The 19,717-nt window shown below is 35.2% G+C and overlaps 2 long non-coding RNA genes across 3 annotated transcripts in view; one reads left to right on the forward strand and one right to left on the reverse strand.

Annotated features, from left to right (window-relative positions):
* The window catches only part of LOC118526748 (uncharacterized), a 502,548-nt gene that overhangs the window by 423,122 nt on the left and 59,709 nt on the right, over positions 1-19,717 (forward strand). The gene's annotated exons all lie outside the window — the stretch shown is intronic.
* Positions 609-19,717, reverse strand: part of LOC118529453 (uncharacterized) — a 306,217-nt gene continuing 287,108 nt past the window's right edge. Inside the window, exon 5 of the long non-coding RNA XR_013447139.1 lies at positions 609-1,979. This is a non-coding gene — a long non-coding RNA (uncharacterized LOC118529453). The remainder of the gene's footprint in view (positions 1,980-19,717) is intronic.

Genomic DNA, 19,717 nt, shown 5'->3' on the forward strand with positions numbered 1-19,717 from the left:
ACCTGATTTAGTATTTAAAAAAATAATCAAACAACCATTTATGCAGACATGTTCATAGGATTCTGATATTTAAATTTCTAATTATAAAAGAAATGCATGGGTTTTTTTTTTTTTTTTAAAGCAATTATTCTAAGCAGTAATCTGATCAATGAGAGAAAAGCACCATGCACATTTTGGAGTATTTAATTTGTTTTACAAGTTTTATTGTGCTGTCATCATATGTAATCATGAAAAGTTAAAGAGAAATTAGCTATGAATTTGAGAATAAGTTCAGAGGAAACAAAATCTTACAATCATACTTTGTAGGCTTCATTCAAAAGGAAAATAAAAACACAAAATATTGTTATTAAAAGAGTAAAATTTATTTAAACAGTGAAAGAATCACTGACATGAGCCCTTAACCAATGATCAAAAAATTTAAGAGCCAGTAGAGTGGTAAAAGATTATCTCTTTTAACCCCCTCCTACAATTTAGAGGACAGAAATAATTCAAATGTGTCACAACTCATATCAACATAAAAGAAGCACAATAGAGAATAATGAAAAAATAATTTATTTTTCATATTCTTAATCTGATAGAAAATTTGTTCAAAGCAATGATAGCAACGATGTATTGGGTAATTGAAATGCATAAGTGAAATGAATTGTGGAAATGTTGTATGGAATGAGATGAAAGAATTAGGAATGCTCTTTTATTAGTTAAATACACTAGCCATGAAATACTACAGTGTTATATGAAAGTGGACTTAGTTGAGTTGTAAATGTATATTGCAAACTGAAGTAACCATTAATTTTTTTTTTTTTAAGAAGGACAATTGGTATGCTAGGAGAAGAGAGAGAATAGAATCAAATGAATGCTCATTTGAAATCAGAAGGCAGGAAAAGAAGGGACGTTTTAAAAAAGAGAGAAAGAATAAGTGCAACAAATAGAAAACAGTTACAAACATGGTAACTATTAGTTCAACTGTATCAATAATGACTCAATTAAAATGGACTAAATATAGCAAATACAGAGACTGTCAGAGTAAGTTTTAAAAAAAAACACCCGACTATATGCTGTCTAGAAGAAACCCACATATATAAATATGCTGATAAATTAAAAGTAAATGGATGCAGAAAAATACACCATGATAACACTAATCAAGAGAAAGCTGGAGTGACCATATTAATTTCTAACAAAGCAGACTTTAAAGCACAGAAAATCATCAGGGATAGGGAGGAGTATTACATAATGACAAAAGGGGTCAATCCAACAATACACAGTAATGTGTGTATACTGAACAGAGAATCAACATACATGAGATGAAAACTGATAGAACTGCAAGAAGAAATAGATGAATCTATGGTTATATTTGGAGATTTCAACATCCCCCTATTCAACATGAACAGATCCAGTAGGCAGAAAAGTAGTAAGAACATAGCTGAATAGAACAGCCCAATCAATCAATTGGAGCTAATTGATATTTATAGAATACATCATCTAACAATAGCAGAACTACATTTTCCCCAAGTTCACATGGAAGATTCACCAAGATAGAATATGTTCTGGGCCATAAAACACACATTAAAAATGTAAAAGAAGAGAAATAATTCAGGGTATACACTCAGACCACAACAAAACTAAATTCTTAAAATTTAAATTTAAACTCTTTAAAAATAACAGATATATTTGGAAAATTCCAAAGTACTTGGAGACTAAGCAGCACACATCTAAATATCACATGTGTCAAAGAAGTCATCTTAAGACAAAATTTAAGAATATTTTGAACTAAATAACTTATTAAAGTTGTAAGACAGGGGCGCCTGGGTGGCTCGGTTGGTTAAGCGACTGCCTTCGGCTCAGGTCATGATCCTGGAGTACTGGGATCGAGTCCCACATCGGGCTCCCAGCTCAGCGGCGAGCCTGCTTCTCCCTCTGACCTTCTCCCCTCTCATGCTGTTTCTCTCTCTCTCGCTCTCTAATACATAAATAAATAAAATCTTTAAAAAAAAAAAAAGTTGTAAGACAAGGAAATTTATAGCATTTCATGCATTTATTAAAAAAGATGAAACATCTAAAAATAATCTAAGCTTCCATCTGAGGGAACTGGAGAAGGAAGGGCAATATAATTCTAACACAAGGAGAAGAAAATAAATGATAATTATAGCAGAAGTCAATAAAATTGAAAATAAGAAATCAGAAGAGGAAATCAATGACACAAAAAGCTGGTTCTTTGGAAAAATCAGTAAAACTCTTTGTCCACAAGTTTGATAACCTAGATAATAGATAAATTCCTTTGAAATTACAAATTACCATACATAAGGAGATATAAAAATAGGTATATCTCTATTAGTGAAATTCATAGAATTTTTAAAACTTTCAGTATAATTAACATACTGTGTTATATTAGGTTCAGGTATAAGATATAGTGATTCAGCACTTCTATACATTATTCAGTGCTTGTCACAATAAGTGTACTATTAATCCCCCTCACCTTTTTCATACATCTCCACCCATCTCCTTTCTGGAAAGTGCGAGATTGTTCTCTATATTCAATAGTCTGTTTTATTGTTTGTCTCTTTTTTGTGTGCATCTGTTTTATTTCTTAAATTCCACATATGAGTGAAATCATAGGATATTTGTCTCTGATGGGCTTATGTCACTTAGCATTATACCTTCTAGATCCACCCTTGTTGTTGCAAATGACAAGATTTTATGCTTTTTTATGACTAATATTCCATTACATACATATACACATACAACATCTTTATTCATCTATCAATGGACACTTGGGTTACTTCCATATTTTGGCTATTGAAATAATGCTGCAATAAGCACAGTGGTACATATATCTTTTCAAATTACTGTTTTTGTATTATTTGGGTAAATATGCAGTAGTGGAATTACTAGATTATGTGGTTATTCTATTTTTAATTATTTTGAGGAAACTCTCTACTGTTTTCCACAGTGGCTGCACCAGATTTCATTCCCACCCTAGGTGCATGGGGGTGGGGGGCTTTTTCTCCACATTTTCACCAACACTTGTTCCTTGTGTTTTTTATTTTAGCTGTTAGACAGGTATGAGATGCTATCTCATTGTGGTTTTAATTTGCATTTCCCTGATGATCAGTGATGTTGAGCATCTTTGTGTGTTTCTACTGGTCATCTGTATGTCTACTTTTGAGCTATGTCTATTCATGTCTTCTGTCCATTTTTAATTGGAATATTTGGTTTTACAGTGTTGTATAAGTACTTTATATATTTTGGATATGTAGTTTATAAATATCTTCTCCCATTTAGTAGGTTCTCTTTTGTCAATTGTTTTCTTTGCTGTGCAGAAGTTTCTTTTTTTTTAATGTAGTCCCAGTAGTTTATTTTTGCTTTTGTTTCCTTGCCTCAGGAGACATATCTAGAAAAATGTTGCTACTACCCACGTCAGAAAAGTTGCTACCTGTGCTTTCCTCTAGGAATTTTATTCCTTTAACTTTTGTTTGTCTGGGAAACTCTGTCTCTCCCTTTCTTCTGAATGATAGCCTTGCTGAAGAGAATATTCTTGATTGTAGTATTTTTTCTTTCTTTCAGCACTTGGAATATATTGTGCCACTCTCTTTTGGCCTGCAAAGTTTCTGCTGAAAAATCGGCTGATAGCTTTTTGGGGTTTCCCTTGTATGTAACTGTTTTCTTTTCTCTTCCTGCTTTTCTAATTGTGTTTATCACTACTTTTTGTCATTTTAATTAATATGTGTCTTGGTGTGGACTTCCTTGGGTTGAATTTGTTGGAGGCTTTCTGTGCCTCCTGGATCTGGGTTTCTGGTTCCTTCCCCAGTTTGGGAAAGTTTTCAGCTATTACTTCTTCAAATAAAATTTCCACCTTCTTTTCTGACTTCTCTTTCTGGGATCCCTAGAACATGGCTGGTATTATGCTTGATGGTGTCACTGAGTTATCTTAACCTATTCTCATTTTTTATTCTTTTTGCTTTTTCCTGTTCATCTTGATTGCTTTCCATTACTCTGTTCTCTTGGTCGATGATGTGTTATTCTCCTTCCTCTAATATTATTTATTCCCTTTACTGTATTTTTAGTTGTAGTTATTGAGTTCCTCATCTCTGATTGCTTCTTTTTATGTTTTCTATCTCTATATTGAGGGTCTCACTGAAGTCTTCCACTCTTTTCTCAAGTCCAGTATCTTTATGAACATTACTTTAAATTTTTTTATCAGGCATATTACTTATCTCTGCTTTGTTTAGCTCTCTTGCTGTGATTTTATCCTGCTCTTTGATTTGGGACAGTCTTCCTCATTTTGTCTTACTTTCTGTGTCTGTTTCTATGTATCAGGAAAGTCAGCTGTAGCTCCTATTCTTGGAAGTAGCAGCCATAAGGAGAGGTTCTGTAGTGCCCTGCAGTGAAATGTTCGCCAGAAACTGGTGCTCCAGGAGTGTCTTGTAGGTGTGTCGTGTATGTCTTAGTGTTGCGGTTGAGCCATGTTTGCCTACAGTACAATTGTCTGAAATGGCTCTTTTTGCCATTTGTGGGCAGAATTTGGTACCTGTGTTGTTAGTGGACTAGTTTGGGGCAGCCATGAGCTTGAGCTGAGTTAGGCCAGATGTTTGCCAAAGCCGTGGTAACACTGAACTGCAGGGTGCTCTCCCTGTCTTGGCCCCTGAAAAGCTTTCATTGGTGGGTTGGGCCTGAAGTCAGAGCTGATGTCTGCCCCCAGCCCATTGCTAGGGCCATGGTTGGACTGGTGTGTGTGGTTATATTCCCATCTCCCTGGGGCAGGAGTCACGTTGGGGTGGTGCTGGACCCTGTCAGGGCTTCTTGCATACTACCACACAGCTATTTCCACATGAGAATTGGCTGGGGGGCGCGGGGCGAGTTTCATTCTTAGCAAGTTAGATGGACAGTGTTTGTTCTACAGTAGTTCCCACATGTGTCTGTATATTTAGGCTAGGGGGTAGGGTGGGAAATTGTGCCTGCCAGCTTTTTTGTTCTTGGAGAAGTCTCCCAAAGGTCCCTGACCCTCCAGCATAAGCCTGAGACTAGTAAATGAATCCTCCTCCAGTATACCCCACGCATTTTTCTAACTGCTGCTTCTACGCTGTATCTGGATGGTTATTGCTGTCTCTTCAAGGGTGGGGACTCAGTTGCCTGTTGCCCTCTGGCTCTCCCAGATTAGTGTCTGCTGATTTTTAAAGTTCCAGGTGTTAAGCCTGACTGATTGTAAGAACTTGCCAAAGTAACCCACCTCTGATATTCAAAGCAAAATGTTATGGGGATTAGTTTTCCCAGTGTGAGTGCCCTGTGCTTGGGGTACCCAATGTGGAGTCTGATCCTCTGCCCTCACTCCTGTGGACAGTCCCACTGGTCAGTTTTGCTCCCAGCCATGTCTCTGTCCTTCCTACCCTTTTTGATGTGGTCTCTTTTCTACATTTAGCTGTGGGGAATCTGTTCTGCCATTCTTTGGGTGATTTTCTGGCTTATTTACACTGATGTGGGTGTTATATAGGTACATCCACAGGATGAAATGAACATAGTATCCTCCTACTCTGCCATCTTCCCTGGCAGTTCTGAAATTGGTGAAATTAATAAAATTGACAATGAAAACTTCCATAAAATAAAGCATGATTCCCAGATGGTTTCACTGGTAAATTCTACCAAATATTTGAGGATGAAATTATTCCCATCCTCTACAATCTCTTCCAGTAAATAGAAGCACAGAAAATATTTCCTAACTCATTCTGTGTGGCCAGAATTACACTAATACCAAAATAAAATAAAAGCATTATAGGAGAGAAAAACTACAGACTGATCTATCTCATAAATATAAATGTAAAAATCCTTAATAAAATATTAGCAAATCAAACCCAAAAATGTATAAAAACTATTAAACACCACAACCAACTGGGATTTATTCCATGTATGCAAGGGTAATTCCACATTCAAAATTCAGTTAATGTATTTTACCACATGGCCAGGTTAAAGAAGAAACATCATATTATCACCTTAATAAATTTAGGGAAAGTAAAATTGACAAAACCCCAACATTCATTCATAAAACTCTCAGCAAATTAGGAAGAGAGGGTGACTTCCTTAACTTCATAAAGAACATCTACAAATAATCTGTAATTAATTTTATAGGTAATGGGTTGAAACTAGATACTTCCCCTTTCAACATCAGAAATAAGGCAAGATATCTCTTCACACTACTCTATTCAACATTGTCCTGGAAATCCTAGCTAATGTAAGAGGGAAAGAAAAGGTATTCAGGGGGCACGTGGGTAGCTCAGTCAGTTAAGTGGCTGCCTTTGGTTCAGGTCATGATCCCGGGGTCCTGGGATCAAGCCCCACATCTGGCTCTCTGCTCAGTGGGAGAGCCTGCTTTTACCCTCCCTCTCCCTCTGCGCCACTCCCCCTGCTTGTGTTGCTCTCTCTCTCTCTCTCTCTCTCTCCCTCCCCCTCTCTGTCAAATAGATAAATAAAATCTTAAAAAATAAAAGGTATCAGATTGAGAAAAAAAAGGTGGTTTTTGTTTGTAAATGAGATGATTGTCTATGTAAAAACTCTCAAAGAATCAACAAACAACAATAAAAAGCTACTGAAACAAATAGTTATAATAAGGTTACAGGATATAAGGTTACTATATAAAAGTCAATTGCCATCTTATATACCAGCAACAAACAATTAGAACTTGAAATTAAAAACACCAAAGAGAGTGAAATAATACTTAGGCATAAATGTAACAAAATATGTACAATATATGTATGCAGAATACTACAACACATCAATGAAAAAATTAAATAGGTGTGCAAAATGGAATGAGACTAAGAGACTCAATACTGTTAAGATGTCTGTTCTTCCCAGCTTGATCTGTAATTCAACTCCTGATCAAAGGCCCAGAAAGTTATTTTGTTGATGTTGACATATTGTTAAGTGAAAGAAGCCAGTCTGAAAAGGCTACATTCTGTATGATTCCAATCATAAAATGTTTTGGAAAAGGTAAAACTATATAGACAATAAAAGATCAGTGGTTGTTATGGGCTTGGGAGAAGGGAAAGCACTGGATTGGTAAAGAATTGATCTTTGCAACGGTGTAACTATTCTGTATGATAATGTAATATTGCCTGTGTCAAAAGAACTGTACAGCACAAAAGTGAGCATTAATGTAAACTGGGGACTTTATTTAATACTAATGTATCAACATTGATTAATTACAGCAAGTGAATTATACTAATGAAAGATGGTAATAATAGAAGAAACTGTGCACTCAGGTGGGAGCAGGGTGGGGAGCATATAAGGAACTCTGTACTATCTGGTTTTTTTGTAAAGATAAAACTATACTAAAAAATAAAGTCTATTATCTTTAAGGTTAGAGTAACAAAATTTTGGGAATCCTACTTTGTCAGCTTAATTCAAAAAAAAATTAAAAGTACAACACATTGCTACTAAGAATAAAATCTATTTAAAGGATAAAAGAAATCACTGACTTGAGCACTTGACAAGAAGTTAAAGAATTTAAAAATAGGTAGAGATGTCAGAGAATATCTTGTTTATTCTGCACTCTCATCTTAGAAATGAGGAAACAAATTCCTATTTTTCTGCCATAAAAGAGGCCCTATTTCAGGAAGAAAAATGAGGGTGACTTTGCCACAAAAGAGACCCTACAATGACAATTTTATGATGGCTACAACACTGGTTCTGAATTTTATTAAAGCCCATGATGAATATTCACCTTCTCTGAAGTGTTTCCAACATGCAGGAGGCTTCCTTCCCATGTTTTCTCAAGAGCAAAAGGATAAGTACTGGCCTTTTATTGAGGACTGCCATCTTGTGCTCCATATTCATATTTCTTACCAAGTTCTATTTGAACAGGGCTTCTACACCTACTGCTAACTCTTAGAGTAAAAGATTTCTTCCTTAAATTATCCTACAGGATATCTGGGGTTAACCACAGAGAGTTGCAAAATTTTTTTTCACCTCAAATTAGAAATAATTGTACATATACAATAGTTGCTTTGAGGATCTATTAAGATAATGCAGGTATATTGCCAGACTCAGGCATGTGTCACATTCTAGTAACTTTTATTGAGCACATAGTGTGTACTTGAACCTGTACATTTAACCTCTCAATCACCTATGGTATATGTATTATTTTTATAACTATTTCTTAATGAGGAAATTGAGGCTGAGATTAAGCAACTTGCTCAAAATTATTTAGCTGGTGAAGAAGCTAAGATCCCAAACCAGTTATGGTGGCTTTCCAAGACTACGGTCTTTTTTACTATGTGTGTCATCAATAAATACTTTTACTCCTCAAGCTCTATGCTAATTGAAGCCTTGATATCACCATCATAAATGAAAATAATATCTGATCTTTTTCATCATCTCTTCCCATAAGATGGTTGGCAGTTTGAGAAAATCCATGCAATCATAATTTCAAAGTAAAACTAAGGAGCACATTTGTTATTAATGATTAATTGTATCTCCATACTTGTTATACTTCTTTATTATCATGTAATAAGTAACCAAAGAATGTTAACAGGTAGGAGTTAGTATTTAAAAGTTGCAAAACCTCCATTTTGGTTCTTAATTCACCATCATTCTAAATAAGGTAGAAGTGATTTGGTTCTGATAAAATTAAAAACAGATTTTCCAAGCTAAACTGTGTATTATCTAAAAATAGTGATTGTGTCTTTTTCATCTTTGAAAAACACCATTTAATGTAGGCATGGAAGAAAGGAGGTAGAGTTATCTATTTTATGGCTCTAGGAATCCTAATTCTTAATTCTTTGCCCCGTGACCCACTGTGTAAGTGCAAAATATTAGTTCTTTCTCCTTTCAATTTTAATCCTCTTTGTTTATAAAATAAGAGTTTTATATCCTTGTCTTAGTCCATTTAGCTGCTATAACAGAATACCATAAACTGGATAGCTTATAAACAACAACAAATGGATTGTTTTTTAATAGATTCAACAATTCTGTACATGTCTCAGTGCTCATCAAGATAAGTGTACTCTTAAGTCCTTGTATGTACACCCCCATGGACCTCCCATCTGGCAGCCACCATTTATTCTTTATATTTAAGAGTTTCTCTCTTTCTCTCTTTCTTTCTTTCTTCCTTTTCTTTCTTTCTTTGCCCCCTCTTTTTTCCCCTTTCCTTCCCTTCTCTTTCTTTTCCATTGCTTTGTTTCTTAAATTCCACTCGAGTAAAATAATATGGTATTTGTCTTTCTCTAGCTGATCTATTTCACTTAGCATTATATCCTTTAGGTCCGTCCATGTTGTTGCACATGGCAAACTTTCTTTTTTTTAATGGTTGAGTAATAACTCATATATATACCACATCTTCTCTATCCATTTATCTATTGATGGACACTTGGGTTGCTTCCATATTTTGGCTATCATAAATAATGCTACAATAAACATAGAGGTGCATATATCTTTTCAAATTGGTTTTCATTTTCTTTGGGTAAATACCCAGTAATGGAGTTAGTGGATCATATAGTAATTTTATTTTTAACTTTTTGAGGAAATCCCATACTGTTTTCCACAGTGGCTGCACCAGTTTGCATTCCCACCAACAGTGCATGAGAGTTCCTTTTTTCTACATCCTTGTTAACACCTGTTGTTTCTTGTGTATTTGATCTTAGCCATTCTGACAGATGTAAGGTGATATCTCATTATGGTTTTTTAAATTTGTATTTCCCTGATGATTAGTGATGTTGAGCATCTTTTCATATGTCTTTTGGCCATCTGTATGTATTCTTTGCAAAAATGTCTATTCAATTCCTCTGCCCTTTTAATTGGGTTACTTGGGGGGTTTTTGTGCTGAGTTGTACAAGTTCTTTGAATATTTTGGATATTACCCTTTATCGGATATGTCATTTGCAAATATCCTCCCATTCAGTAGGTTGTCTTTTGGTTTTGTTGATGGTTTCCTTCACTGTGCAGAAGCTTTTGGTGTAGTCCCAATAGTGTAATTTTAGTTTAATTTATTTCTCATAGTTCCAGTTCAAGATCTAGGCCTTGGTTGATTAGATGTCTGGTGAGACTCTGCTTCCTGGGGCTATCTATCATTGCAACCTCAAGTGGCTGAAGGGACAAAGAAGCTCACTCTCCTTTTATAGGGGCACTAATCCTATTCATGATGGCTCCACCCTCATGACCTAATCATCTCTCCAAGGCCTCACCTCCAAACACTGTCACACTGGGGTATAGAACTCAACATGAATTTTGAGAGGACACAAACAGACCATAGCAATCCTATAACTTATTTGCTGTAAGATCCCATAGACATTAATATGTGAAATAATCTTATAAACAGTATTTATGCAGTATCATGGAATATTCCTTTATTGTACATCTATTCTCTCTTATTCACTCATTTGGACAAATTATCTCAGTGATCCATATGTTACAATTATTAGCCACAGAAGATGCAACTCTAGCCATATTATTAAAAAAAATTAGGATTGATTTTGTTTTGAAGATTAATAACAATATTCGATTATTCTAATTACCTATAGTCCTCTAAAAATGAGCTTTTAATCTGTAAGAAGTAAGAATAATTCTATATATTTGAATGACAGATGTCTGCTTAGGAGTTGGACTTCATGTGGAAAATCTCAATCAATGATATAGATAACAATTTCTTAGATTTGCCAACAGTTATTTGTGGAAGAGAGCCAATCACTAGCATATTTGATTAAAGGTATCTCCAAAATATCCATTCTGAAGAATAATTTTTTAAAATATCAAAATGATAGAATTATTGTTTCTGTCCATGATGGCACATATTTTGGGGAGAATTACCAAAAATGATCAGAGAATATCACTAAGATTCTTTTAAAGTATTAGTTTCCTATTACTGATGTAACAAATTACCACAAACTTAGTAGGTTAAAACAATACAAGGTTTATCATCTTACACTTCTGGGAGTCAGAACTCCTAATTCAGTATCACTACGCTACAGTCAAGGGGTTAATAAAGTGTGACCCTTCTGGAGGCTCCAGAGGGAAATCCCGTTTCCTTGCCTTTTTTCACTTTTGAAGGATGCTTACATTCCTTGGCTGATAGATCTATCCTCCATCTTGAAAGCCAGAAGCATAGCATTTTCCAATTTCTTTTTCTTACTCTGACCCTCTTGCTCCTTTTCATAAGGACCTTTGTGATTACATCATAAGACCCATCCAAATAATCCAGGATAATTTCTCTATTTCATGGCCCTTAACTTAATTATATCTTGAAAGTCCCTTTTGCCATTAAAAATAACCTAGTCACAGGTTCCAGGGATTAGGAAATCTTTGGGAGCCATGATGCAGACTACTACATTTACTTATTTAAAAGATTTTCAGGTGGGGTTGAGTAAGGCTTTTCTTAAAAGCCAAATTAAAAAACAAACAAAAACTAAATATAAAACACTTTAAACATTTAAAGAAAATTGGACTACAAAAAACTTTTTATCCAACCTAAAGCCCTTAAGTTTTAGGAGCTTAAAATCATACATATAAAACAAGCATCATAAGCATAATGGTAACAAAATATTTATGATATGTTTGGGTTTTTTTTTTTTTTTAGAAATTTCTATTTAAACAAAACAAAAAAAATCGCTTTAAAACACATTCATCTTGTTATGGGGAATAAATGCATGGAATACATAGAAAAGCATGAGGAAAAAGTCTCATGCGTTGGAACTTGAAAATAACATAAAAAAAGAGAAGGTCAAAAAGAACGTTATATGTCACACATTCAAGTGTGATAAAAATAATTTTTTAAAAAGTATTAATTATCAAAGTTTATTTGTTTTTTAATTTGTAATATAGAACATAGAAGAGACAAATATTTTGGAGGCAGTGAGATTCATGGAGTTTCTAGAGCCCAGGTACCTGGCCTGACAACATAAATGTAGCCAAGTAATTTGTGATTTTTTGAACCACAGCTGGATTCTGATGAAGCATGGACATCAGTGGTGAGTCTGGAATTAAACCCTAATTCACTCTTATGGTCTGCTGTGATGGTCAGATGAGAAAGAAGTTAGATTGCACAAACTACAAATTGAAGAATTTTATGTTCATTCTGAGCAAGATTATAGAACCTAAAAATAAACTCATTATTTTATGGCACCCACTAGAAGGAAAAACAAGCACTTAGACCCAGGATAGAAACTGAAACTATTGCTTTGGGAACAGAACACTAGGCTAGATATATGATAACCTGGAAGGAATTTTATAATTGTAAATTGTAGTACACTGTTCCTAAAATAACCATCAGCTAACAAGTTCTGGTCTTTATTAAAATCACTTGGCAAGCTACTTAAAAATGTGATTTCATTCATATGGAATATCCGGAATTTACAAATCCATAGAGACAGAAAGTAGATTGTGGTTGCCAGGGACTAGCGGTGAGGAGGATGGGGAGTGACTGTTTACTGGGTTTGGGCTTTCCCTGGGGGCTGATGAGTTACTCAACTAGATAGTGGTGGTGGTTATACAAAGCTGTCAGTGTCTTTAATGCCTCTGTATGCTTCAAAATGGTTAAAATGATACATTTTATGTTATGTATATTTTACCACAATAAAAAATCTTACATACAGTTCTCTGGCCATATCTGAAAAGTGAGTAAAAATAAATGCCCAGGAATCTGTATTTTTGAACTTGCACATCAGGAGATTTTGAAATGTGACTACTTTTATAAATTTGGTGAGTTTTTTTTACAGTTGGGATAAAGTTATAAAGGTTGTTCCAGGTATCTATTGCCATATAACAAACCACCCCAAAACTGACTTAAAACTATAGCAAACTTGTGTTTTGGTCCTGATTTCTAGCAGTTGGGCTAATTCAGAGTCTCATGTTTTTGCAGGCAGAAGGTGGTTGGGGCATGGTTTTCTTGGAGCCACATAACCTCATCTTCCCCCACACTCGTCTACTAGTTGAGGCAGCCACAAAGGCACCCCAGTATTCAAGGGGAGGGGTAACAGATTGTAGCTTTTGATAAAAGAGCTGGTAGGTTGGGAAAAGTTGGAGCTGTATTTAGAAAGTGCAACCTGCTGGGGGGTCCCTGGTGGCTCCGTCGGTTAAGCACCGGACTCTCGATTTTGGCTGTGGTTGTGATCTCCGGCACATACACACATACACTCACATACTCTCTCTCTCTCAATCAATCAATCAAAGCTTTGAAAAAACACACACACAAGCTTAGAGAGTACAACCTGCTGGAGGGCATGCTCTTTAAATTTACAGTGACTACTTGCTCAAGACTGCAGAATATCTGAAAACTTGAGTTCAACCTAACAGAAGAAATTTGACTTACATTTATATGCCTTTGCTTAGATAATCTAATCACCCATGTATGAAGAATGAGAAGGAAAAGCAGCAGCATGGAGCACAATGACTTGGAGTTTTAAGCCAAAGCAAGATCATCCAAAGTATAAGTTGATAAATTTATTTATTTTATTTTTTATTAATACCAAGAAAAAGAAAAAAAAGGAATAACTTTTTTTCTATGCCTTGGATAAATGATCATTTTGCAGTCTGCTTATTCTGCTGTAAATTTATTATAAGTATATTGAATTTTATTGAATGTTTCAAAAATTACTAAACTATATCCTTATTCTTGAACAATTAAATTGTTTTCTCTTCTTTCAAATAATAGTGTGATACATATTATGTTCTTTCAGCCTCCCTTGCCCCATCCCGACCAGTTTAGAGTTATTTCTTAAAGACTGTCATAAAATTAGAATTACTTTGTCAAAGGGTAAATACCTTTTATACTCCGCATTTTTCCATAAATAAGTGTTTTGAGTTTCTGTGCCTATATTGTTGACCAATTTTATTCATTTGTATTGAAATAGCGTTTTAACAATAATACTTTTACATACCATGTATAATACATTTATGTATATCATCATATTCGATCCTTAAAACCACCTTGGAAGATATATTATTATTTATTACATCTATTGTAGGTAATAGATGAGAAAAACAGGACGTAGGAAGGTTTAGAAATTTGCTTAAACTTACATAGACCACAGAACCAGAATTCCAGATGTTTGACTTCTGAAAGCTTTTAGTACCTGTTAGTAGGCTGTGCTTCAGAACATACAAGTGATGAAATTACAGCCCCAAAAGTTTAAATTGAATGACAAAAGTCACAAAGCACCTAAGTTTCAGGTCTAGAACCCAGTTTCCTTGATCTTTTTTTTTATTATTATGTTATGTTAATCACCATACACTACATCATTAGTTTTTGATATAGTGTTCCATGATTCATTCTTTGCATATAACACCCAGTGCTCCATTCAATACATGCCCTCTTTAATACCCATCACCAGGCTAACCTATCCCCCCACCCCCTCCCCTCTAGAACCTTCAGTTTGTTTCTCAGAGTCCATAGTCTCTCATGGTTCGTCTCCCCCTCCGATATCCCCCCCTTCATTCTTCCCCTCCTGCTATCTTCTTCTTTTCTTTCTTTTTTTTTTTAAACATATAATGTATTATTTGTTTCAGAGGTACAGGTCTGTGATTCAACAGTCTTACACAATTCACAGCACTTACCATAGCACATACCCTCCCCAATGTCTATCACCCAGTCACCCCATCCCTCCCACCCCCCACCACTCCAGCAACCCTCAGTTTGTTTCCTGAGATTAAGAATATATATGTATATATACACACCACATCTTCTTTATCCACTCATCTGTCAATGGACATCTTGGCTCTTTCCATAGTTTGGCTATTGTGGACATTGCTGCTATAAACATCTTTTCGCTAGTTTTATTTATGCTTTTCTTAGCACTAAAATACAAATTTCTATATATTTCTTATATATGGGGGGGAAAAGGCAAGACACCTGTCAATTGTAAAGGAAACTCAATTATATCTACTTTATCAAATAGTTCTCTGAGAATTTATTTTTATCAAAAAAACTTCCATATTAGTAAAACTTAAAGACCAGAACACAACAATGTAGGCCTTTCTTGAAACCCTTTAATTTAGAGAATTTAGATCGTAACATTAACTGCTGTAAACTACTTACGCATCCTAACAAGTTTGCTTTTAATAAATATTGTTTTAACTTAGTGAAACATTCTGAAAATCACTCCCAAATTTTCTTAGATGGCAAAGAGTTAATTATTTAAAAGCACCCTTCATGTATAATTTGTGAACCATAGCAACGACTATCACATTATTTAAATTGTAGAAAATGCTGACCTGCTTTGGGTTTTATTTTGATTGCTTGATTTTTGCCTCTTTATTATCCTTCCAAACTGGGAGACAAAAAAAAAATTGTGTGTGTGTTCTCTTTAGAATACATCATGTTTCTCTTGTAATCTCTGAGCACACTGGATACAAAGCATTTTCAAAAACCAGTCTCCAAGACCTTTTCTATATGGATATTTTTTAAAGTCTAACACTGATAATATAAAACCTGACTCAATGTCTTACAATTTACAAAAATAGAGGCATGACTCTTTTTGAAAGTGTAGGACAATTTAGGACAAGAACATAGTACATAGTACCAATTGTTCCTGTTGTTCCATTGCATTGAAACTTTTTTTTTTTTTTTGGTTTTGGTTATATACTTAAGTGAAAGTCAGTGTATCAGGGAGAATCTTGAGAATCAGAATAATGTCAGAGGACAGGAAGTTGGGAATCCTCTTGAACACCAGAGTAGAATAAATTGTGACATATTCTTGAGTATTCAGTGATTTTCTTCATCATCCCTTTCTTTACATGGCATCATACCCAGAAAAAGATCTGATCCCAGGCTCATCTAAGCTCAGACCATCTGGCTCAATGTCTTCAGTTAGTCTTATGTTATGGATACTTGGCCTCAAAATAAAACTTACCACCCTCTCCAGCCAGAGCCAGTTCTTCTATACAGAAAGGCAGTAATAATGGAGTTACTAAAGTCACCATTTCCCTATTTTATATAGTCCCAGGTGTGAAAGTCAAAGCTCTAATCTTAGATTTAGGAGACAGGGAATCTATAATAATTAAGAATGAAAGTTCCAGGTTCAAGTCAAGTCGGTATCAATTTGATATTATATCTTCCCAAAAATAGCACATCCAAAGAAACAACACAGTGTCATAAAGCAAAATGAGGAAAGAGTTGATATTCAGGAATCCAGGTTTCAGTCCAATTCTGGTCTTGGGCTAGTTATTTAATCTTTGAAGTCTCAGTTCTTTCTTTATGAAGGAGGTGTAGTAGATATCTGGTAGGGCTGCAATAAACTATCACATCGACAGTACTTTACCATTGTTCTCTTGTAAGTATGCACATCTTATCTTTATTCTGTTATTGATACCTAAAGTATCAATATTTTTTTTTTGTCATAGACTGAAGAAGAGGAATTCTAGACAGAGATAAAGGAAACAGAGGAGAGGAAATTATAAAGGAAAGAATGCAAGAAATGTCCCCAAACAGAAGAACATGAGTTTGTTGACTGCAAGTGTCCCCAGTGTCCAGAACAATAGATGAAAATAGAAATTTACACATGATATCTCAAAAGGCTAGAGAGAAAAATGAATTTCTAAAACTGAGAGAGAAGGATAGAGAAAACAGAACAAATCACATACAAAATATCAGGAAAAGAATTATTTTAGATCTCCCCAAACAACACCAGAAACTAGAAGCCAGTGTCCCAAGATGGCCTTCAAAGATTCCTGCTTCGGGGTCCTTGCTCCCTTGTATTCAGTCCCCTCCCAAACAGAGTAAGGCTTATGGGTGGGATATGGCTGAAGTGGTGTGTTACTCTGCGGCTCAGCCATATAAGACCCTGCATCCTAAAGTTTAGGATAACCTCAAAACATAGTGCTTCTTCAAACAGACTTAAATTCAATTTATATTTGCCTCTCAAAATTGTGAAAGTCTAATCTCTATTATAATAGGATTTTCATAAGCATCACATTATATAATATTCTTTTCCATCAATTGTGGACCTCAGGAAAAATTGTCAATTATGTTACATAAAACAGATTCCACCTATACTTTCCTAAAATTTAATGTGAGTCGTGAGTTTAGATGTCTTAGATATAAGGAAAAGACCTTTTCTAAACAAATGAATATATTTGTAAGGTACCCCTCCAAAATAACAAAGTTTTTTTATTATGCCAAACATTCCAAGAGAAAAAAGAGGTAGGATTATTCTAGCAATTTCTATAAGTTTTGTTCCTGTTTATCATAAATAGAGCCAGGTACAGTTTAGCATAGACAATTATAATGCTGTGAGACCTAATATCAAACCCATCCTTTTCATTGTTCATGCTTTGCTATAGAAGACAGCAAAGCCATTTTATATAGCAGTCATCTGTGTAAATCTTACAAATTCCAAACTTGAAATCCCATTAATATTAATATTTTAAAAGTATGTTTTATGTTATAACAACCATACTTTAATTTGAAAGAATACCCCATGTCTTTCAAATGTGTTGCCATTCACTATGTGTTTTAAAACAAATTTTTACAATAATGTTTCAAATAAAGACCAAATCCTAGATAATATCCATTGTAAAAAAAAATGCATTACCAGTCATTAATTAGGACCCTGTTTAATCCACACATTCATTATGAATTATTTTTCATGAGATTTCTTACCTTGATTATAAGTATCAACAACCAAATTAGTTGTTGATTTTGAGTTTCTTCTGTTTCTCTATATTTTGGCCAAGAACAATTTTTAGGAAGACGGAATCTTTCTTAATTAGTGCTTAGCATGGTGAACAAAAACCATTAGAAGTTAATTGATGAGGACAGGGAATTTAGTACTGTTTTCTTATTTTGGAGCCTTTGATAGTACTCAACACATAGTATGTGTGCTCATTCTTGTTTTCTCCCCCCATCTTGAATATATATATATATATTTCAAAGTATGACTAAATAAATGAATCATGAAAAAATAATATCTATCTTTCCCCAATAAGTACAATAGTCACTTTAGAATCTATCACAGCCTGGGGGCGCCTGGATGGCTCAGTAGTTAAGCATCTGCCTTCGGCCCAGGTCATGATCCCAGGGTCCTGGGATCGAGCCCTGCATCGGGCTCCCTGCTCCGTGGGAAGCCTGCTTCTCCCTCTCCCACTCCCCCTGCTTGTGTTCCCTCTCTCGCTGTGTCTCTCTCTGTCAAATAAATAAATAAAATCTTAAAAAAAAAAAAAAAGAGAATCTATCCCAGCCTTAAAAATGAATGAACATGTATATGAACACACACACAGGTTCTCTCAGCATCATTCTAGCAGTTTGCCTCTCTTTATCTTTTTAAAAGATTTTATTTATTTGAGAGAGAGAGCACAGGCAGGAGGGGCAGAGGGAGAGGAAGGGAGAATCTCAAGCAGACTCCGTGATGAGTGTGGAGCCCACTTGGGGCTCGATTTCCTGACCCTGAGATCATGACCTGAGCCAGTCCAACAGTTCCAACACTTAACCAACTGCTCCACCCAGGCACCCTGACACTCTTTGCTTTAAACATTGTTGCTATCTGATTCCTTTTTGTGAGACATCACTGTTTTAGTTTTCTCTACCTCACTTGACTATATCTTTGTTTTGGTTTTCATGGCTGGCTCCTTTGGCTCTTTTTAAGAGCTGTATTCTCAAGTGCCCTATCTCCTTAATAAATGTTGCACTTTCTCAGGGGTGGGGGAATAAACTCACTTACACACCTTTAGCCTCCATATATAATAGTCTAGAATAACCTCTGAATGCTAACCATTCTAATTAAGACCATAACTCCACTCAACAATTGGCCAAATTGGAAAGTGGGCACTATGTTTCAGGCAAGAATTCCCACTTCTGCTTTACCAACCCTCACAGCCTTACCAAAACTATTCCTATTAGATTCTTTATCCTTGTTTAATTAAGTCACCAGAAAAAATCCCTAGGACTCGCAGGTCATCCATACTCCCCTTCACTGTAAGCCTCATTGATTCTGTATGCCTCCTCTTCTGAACCCTATGGCCCTCTGCTGTGCCTTCAGGAACTCTTAGTCATTATTAACATTCTCCATGTTCTCCAACTTATTTCTGAGTAATCCTTTCATCAGTTGCTTTCGGTGAAAGATTTTTGGTAAGTTGTGCTCTTCCAATAACCCTCTCAAGAGTGGATGCTTCATTCTTTTCACTGATTCTCTACCACTGGTTTATGGGAGGGAACAGGTGTTCTCTTTGTACCTCATTGCTACTATCTGACTATTCATTCTCCATCTCTATATTTTAAATTCATGCCATCAGACAATATTACACATCATCTTCTTATTGAAATTACCTTAGGTAGCTCAAATCCTTATTCCTAATATTTTGAGGACTTTAACTTAGAAAAGACTTGGACACTCAGGTAGAAGTGGTAATAACATGCTTTTGAATGGCTTCAAAATGTCCATTAAATCAATGAGGATCCATATTTTTGTTGGGAATATGATGCTCCTTTTCCAGTTACTGGCATGCGCACTAAATATTCATGTAAATTCTCTGAGTGGTCTTTAAATTGTACTTCTGTACAAAAGAAGGTCATAATTTTATTATGTTAAATAACTGAAACATTGGGCCATAGACATTTATTACTCATTGATTATCTTTGGGCTCTTCTACATTTTTCCCTTGCAGTTAGTCAGAAACATGTGACCAGTTCTAGCCTATGAATTATGAGTGAAGTGGCATATGTCACTTCCAGGCTAAAACATTTAAGAACTAGCATGCCATTTTGCAGTCTGTTTCTTTCTCTGATGAACAGCATAAGGATACATGTGTT

The sequence above is a fragment of the Halichoerus grypus genome, chromosome 1 (genome assembly GCF_964656455.1).
Source record: "Halichoerus grypus chromosome 1, mHalGry1.hap1.1, whole genome shotgun sequence".
In the NCBI taxonomy this organism is placed as follows: Eukaryota; Metazoa; Chordata; class Mammalia; order Carnivora; family Phocidae; genus Halichoerus; species Halichoerus grypus.